General features: G+C 28.0%; 1 long non-coding RNA gene across 3 annotated transcripts; it reads right to left on the bottom strand.

Annotated features, from left to right (window-relative positions):
• Nucleotides 1-356: 356 nt before the first annotated feature.
• On the bottom strand, nucleotides 357-3,089 carry LOC128092470 (uncharacterized). Of its 3 annotated transcripts, none has more exons than XR_008211799.1 (3): nucleotides 2,056-2,864; nucleotides 1,761-1,996; nucleotides 357-626 (listed from the first exon to the last, which is right to left on the bottom strand). It is a non-coding gene; the product is annotated as an uncharacterized LOC128092470 (long non-coding RNA). The 3 variants fall into 3 exon arrangements; XR_008211798.1 differs by having other exon boundaries at nucleotides 2,589-2,863; XR_008211797.1 differs by having other exon boundaries at nucleotides 1,761-3,089.
• Between the last annotated feature and the right edge of the window lie 3,340 nt (nucleotides 3,090-6,429).

The following is a 6,429-nucleotide window of genomic DNA, read 5'->3' as shown; positions in this document are numbered from 1 at the left end:
TTATGCACCGGTACCATAAAAATTTCGAAATTTTTCCATACATTTTTTTTCCAAATACGACGCATTTTACTGTTAATCTAATGTTGCATTTTTCATCCAAAAACTCGTCCTGACTATAGAAAACATCGTACATTAATAATAAAAACAGCAAGCATTACAATGCATTGCACAGTCAATTTACAGTTCTTCATGGTTTTTTATCTACTAAATGATGCGGTAGAAACTATATGCGGACAATAAAACTAATAAGCATTACAATGAATTACACAGTAAAATTATTGTTTTTCATGGTTTGTTCCCTACTAAATTTTACTGTGACAACAATATTCGGACATTAAAATAAAAAGTAAATACAGTATGTTTTACAATACTTTTATAATATTCATTGTAATTTATTTACATTCAACATTGAATCACTTTGGTTTTTTTTTTCAATTGTTAACTGATAATGTCTCCTCCAGAGTTTTTCAAACACCAACACGAAGCCGCTTTCTTTCGCTTTCGATCTCGATCGCGACCGATTCTTGTTTCTACTCGGATGGATGATGTCATGGTGCGTTTAAACTGACCACCGGTTCTTTTTTGTCGACTGGAGACTCCGGATTGATTTGCTGGTTCCGTTAGTGCTTAAAATGAGAAGACAATTAAGTAAAGGATAAAATCAAACATTTTTCATAATGCTGAGTACAAAGCTCAGAACGAACGCGGTAAAAAAAAGTTGCGCAAGTTTTATGCTCCCGCTCGAGTTGAACCTGCACAAAAACTTCGTAGGTCGGTGTTATTTGATTCTTAAATTCTAAAAATAATTAAGTTATTAGATTCCAATATTATTATATTAAAAAATTATAATTAATTCAAGACATTTTAAAAAAATCTGAATTTCCAAATTATTTTTCAAAGATTAATTTATTCTTGAATTCTAAAATTCTTAATTCTTAAATCTTAAATTCTTAAATTCTAAAATTCTAAAATTCTAAAATTCTAAAATTCTAAAATTCTAAAATTCTAAAATTCTAAAATTCTAAAATTCTAAAATTCTAAAATTCTAAAATTCTAAAATTCTAAAATTCTAAAATTCTAAAATTCTAAAATTCTTAATTTCAAAATTTCAAAATTTCAAAATTTTAAAATTTTGAAATTTTGAAATTTCTAAATTTCTAAATTTCTAAATTTCTAGATTTCTGAATTTCTAAATTTCTAAATTTCTAAATTTCTAAATTTCTTAATTTCTTAATTTCTTAATTTCTTAATTTCTTAATTTCTTAATTTCTTAATTTCTTAATTTCTTAATTTCTTAATTTCTTAATTTCTTAATTTATTAATTTCTTAATTTCTTAATTTCTTAATTTCTTAATTTCTTAATTTCTTAATTTCTTAATTTCTTAATTTCTTAATTTCTTAATTTCTTAATTTCTTAATTTCTTAATTTCTTAATTTCTTAATTTCTTTATTTCTAAATTCCTAATTTCTAAATTTCTAAATTTCTTAATTTCTTAATTTCTTAATTTCTTAATTTCTTAATTTCTTAATTTATTAATTTATTAATTTCTTAATTTCTTAATTGCAATAAAACAATATGCAAAAAAATAAAACAAATGAAACACAACATTAATTACAACATTACTGAAACGTGTGTTATTTTCAATTGCATTCAAATTTTCGTATCCAAATTGTTTAATTTATTCAACAAAAAAATTGATAAATAGGTACTACACGATTTTTTTGTACTTCACGATCTGTTCTTTTTCGTTCCTGCTTACCCGGTTGTGTTGGGAATGTTCCCTTGGTGATCATCTGACCCATGTGCGATGATGTTCCTCTATTGTCTGATGATTGCGGCCGGACTGGTACTCCCCGGCAGGACAAATTGGGCCACACGCCATCCACGATCGTCCATGTAGAAAAGCCAACTTCTTGGCGATCTTGTCGAGTGATTCTGTTGCGGCTTTCCTCGTCCAAATCGAGCGTGAAGTTCACCCCTTAGGCAAAATGTTCCCTGTTGAATAGAAACACAAAATGATCGTATTGTTTTTGCATACAGCAACATAACCAAACTTTTCGGCACCCTCAGCAAACGTAAATCAGTACAAACATGCTGCCGGATCTCTTCCGGAAAAGATCCGACAGCAATTTTGTGTGGTTTACGTTGGTTGGGAGAGTCGAAAAATGAAGGCAAATCACTTCTTGCATCAGCCAATTAGGTTTTACGCCGACTCGAGTTTTAGGTTAGAAATTTGACAGCTTGCCTGTACTGTTTTCATTTTTTACACGTGTGTCATTAAAAATGTGTGTGCGTGTGCGCTCGTGATGTCAAGCTGTGAAACCTAATTGTATTTGCGAGAGTAACACAAAAAATCTTTTCGGCATCCTCAGCAAATGTCAAATCAGTAAAATTGCTGCCGGATCTTTTTCCGGATCTCTCCCGGAAAAGATCCGGCAGCAATTTTGTTTGGTTTGACGTTTGCTGAGTGTGCCGAAAAAAGATGAACAAATCACTCCATGCATCAGCCAATATCCAAGCAGCTCAAGCAGGCAAAGGAAAATGTATGCCGTGGGACGGGATTCCGCCCTCCGCAAATATAACGCACCTGAAACTTTCGTTGTTTTACAGCAAACACCCGGCGGATGTGTCCAACACCAGGAACGCATTCAGAATCCTGAGGCCAACCGCTGGATGTTCCTTTTTCACGAGCACACGCGATTTACCGTTGAAAATTTCGGTTAACACTGCGACCGAATACAGACACTAGACAGGATCTGACAGGATCGAGCACGCGCGATTGAAAAACTTTGACAGCTCAACTATGGTGCGTTCGTTTCAGGAGCGTCGCACGGGTTCAGTGTAATGGTGTGTCCGTTGAAAGAGCGTCGGCTGCACAGATTAAGTGTCATGTTAGGTTCGTTTGTTGATCCTTATTATTTATTTTTCGAAAAAAAAGTTTAAATCTGGAGTTTTTTTTTGAAAAGGTCCAATAAACCAAATTTCCAGTTTTTGCTTTTAGGGTGTTTTTGAAACCGCCTTGAGTCAGGGGTATTAAAAAACACCCAAAAAGCAAAAACTGAAAATTTGGTTTATTGGACCTTTTCAAAAAAAACTCCAGAAATGTTTAAATGTTTAAATGTTTAAATGTTTAAATGTTTAAATGTTTAAATGTTTAAATGTTTAAATGTTTAAATGTTTAAATGTTTAAATGTTTAAATGTTTAAATGTTTAAATGTTTAAATGTTTAAATGTTTAAATGTTTAAATGTTTAAATGTTTAAATGTTTAAATGTTTAAATGTTTAAATGTTTAAATGTTTAAATGTTTAAATGTTTAAATGTTTAAATGTTTAAATGTTTAAATGTTTAAATGTTTAAATGTTTAAATGTTTAAATGTTTAAATGTTTAAATGTTTAAATGTTTAAATGTTTAAATGTTTAAATGTTTAAATGTTTAAATGTTTAAATGTTTAAATGTTTAAATGTTTAAATGTTTAAATGTTTAAATGTTTAAATGTTTAAATGTTTAAATGTTTAAATGTTTAAATGTTTAAATGTTTAAATGTTTAAATGTTTAAACGTTTAAATGTTTTAATTTTTATATGTTTAAATGTTTAAATGTTTAAATGTTTAAATGTTTAAATGTTTAAATGTTTAAATGTTTAAATGTTTAAATGTTTAAATGTTTAAATGTTTAAATGTTTAAATGTTTAAATGTTTAAATGTTTAAATGTTTAAATGTTTAAATGTTTAAATGTTTAAATGTTTAAATGTTTAAATGTTTAAATGTTTAAATGTTTAAATGTTTAAATGTTTAAATGTTTAAATGTTTAAATGTTTAAATGTTTAAATGTTTAAATGTTTAAATGTTTAAATGTTCAAATGTTTAAATGTTTCAATACACTCAACCCCCGGTGGTTGGTCACTTTTTCGTTTGAAAAAAAAACAAACTAAAAAGTGATAAATTGACACTTTTTACACGACGCTCACGCACACTATCAAAACGAATGTTTGGTAGTGTATGTGAACTCCATGTAAAAGGGGTGTCAAACTAAAAAGTGACCCCATTGGTTTGACAACAGTTGGTATCAAACCGTCGGAGTTTGAGTGTAATAAAATCAAAAAATATAAAGTTTCAGAGTATCAAAACTTCACAATGTGTAGAAGCAATCAAACAACATTTAATTCTTGAATGTAAAAATTTCGAAAAAATCTAATATTTTTTATGTTGACATATATTTAGTATTATTATTTTACGAATATTTTATTACTGAAATATTTCTATTTTCGACTCTTTTGATATTTTAATATTTATTTTTTTTAAATATTTCAATGTTTTAATATTTTAACATCTTAATTTTTCAATATATTTTATAAGAAAATAGTTTATTTTTCTAGTATTTCAATACTTTTCATATGAAAATAGTTTAAAATTTTAATATTTAAGTACTTAAATATTTTAATAATTTGATTTTATTTGATTTGAGCTTGTCAAAATCGTTTGTAATGTTTTGTATTTAAAATATAACTCGGTTTTCAATACTTTATTTACAAGATTCGCAATATTAAAAAAAGTTACACTACGTAACTATAACATTACAATGAAATTTACTGTAAAAAATAATTGGAAAAAATGCATTATGAGATTTCCAATAACAGAACCATAATATTTGCTGTAACCATGAATTTTAAGGTAGCTCTATCGTCATTCCAATAAAGTTCGAAAAAGTCAACAATTAACTTACCATAGATATTATAATATCTATTGTAACTGCATGATTTTAACAGTGCAAATCATCATATAATTTTATGCGGGAAGCTAAGCTAAGCTAAGCTAATTGACAAAACGTCAAAAGGACAAAAGGTCAAATGTGAAAAAGTGAAAACAAAATTTTGTCATATTTTTTAAATTTTCAATCATTACATAAATTTATTTCAATATGTGCAGAAAAAGTCAGACTTGTAAAATATTGTTGTAAAATTAAATTTCTGACAAACAAATCCGTATTTGCAAGCTTAAAAATTCGTTATCTCAAGAAATTTCAATTCGCCCAACACGAAAAAAGATTATTCTTATGTAAAATCGTCTGGGGAACAGGATGATGAAATTACATTAAATCGCATGTACTGCCCCTAGTCGCATAAATGTTCATTTTCATCACTTTTGAGTTATTGATGCAGTTTGGTTCAAAATCGTGTGCTCTTTCAAAAGAGCCTACAACACCCAGTACTTTGTTCTAGAAATCAGAATGCATCAAAAGTTGATTCCGATAACACCGACCAACAAAATTTCTGCGCAGGCTCAACTCGAGGGGAAGCATGAAGTTTTGGGTCCCCAGAATCACGTGCACTTTGAATTTTTCAAAAATATTTAGACAGGGCCGAATGGTTTTTCTCCAAAGTTTGTATGGAGAATTAGGAATGTATGACAAAAGGTCGAAAGACATAAGGTCGAATGGACAAAGATCGAATGACAAAAGGTCGAATGGACAAATGGTCGAATGGACAAAAGGTCGAAAGTGGACAAAAGGTCGAATGGACAAAACGTCGAAAGGACATAAGGTCGAATTTAAAAAAAATACATTTCACAACACAAAATATTTGATGTGAGCCTTAATACACAAATATTGCAAAGCGGCTATGTACAGGTTTTTCTTTAATTTCACTTCTATATTCTTAAAAAAAATAGAGGTCTTCTGAATATAAACTTGCCCCCGGATTGTTGAAAACTTTTTGAAAGGTGAGGGGGTTAGAGGGGGTATATTTGTAAAAAATATAAATAAATACGATTGAAATTTTTGAAAGAATAGATTGTTTAGTTAAAAAAAATTAAAAATATTATAAAAGTTGACCTTTTTAAAAAGAACTGCTCATGTTTTAAAGAATGGAAAAATTAAAAACTTTTTTTAAATAAAAATAAACTTCCAAAATATTTAAAAAGTCGAACTTTGGAAGAACTGCTCATGTTTGAAAGAATGGGAAACTCACAAAAATATTAAGACAGTCAAGAATAGGTTGTTTAGTTAAAAAAAACTTTAAAAATATTATAGAAGTTGACCTTTTTTTAAAAAAAACTAACAAGAATAGGTTGTTTTTTTTTAAATAAAAATAAACTTCCAAAATATTTAAAAAGTCGAACTTTGGAAGAACTGCTCATGTTTTTAAGAATGGAAAAACTAACAAAAATATTATGATATTCAAGAATGAATGTTTTTTTAATCAAAATAAACTTCCAAAATATTTAAGAAGTCGAACTTTTTTGGTAGAACTGCTCATGTTTAAAAAAATGGAAAACTCACAAAAATATTTTGACATCAATAATTGGTTTTTTTAGAAATAAAAATAAAGTTCCAAAATATTTAAGAAGTCGAACTTTTTTTTTTAAGAACTGCTCATGTTTGAAAGAATGGAAAAACTCACACAAAAATTAAGAAAAACAAAAAAAGGT

Source organism: Culex pipiens, chromosome 1, assembly GCF_016801865.2.
Source record: "Culex pipiens pallens isolate TS chromosome 1, TS_CPP_V2, whole genome shotgun sequence".
In the NCBI taxonomy this organism is placed as follows: Eukaryota; Metazoa; Arthropoda; class Insecta; order Diptera; family Culicidae; genus Culex; species Culex pipiens.
The sequence above is the reverse complement of the archived record's forward strand: the minus strand, read 5'-3'. Positions and strand labels throughout refer to the sequence as shown.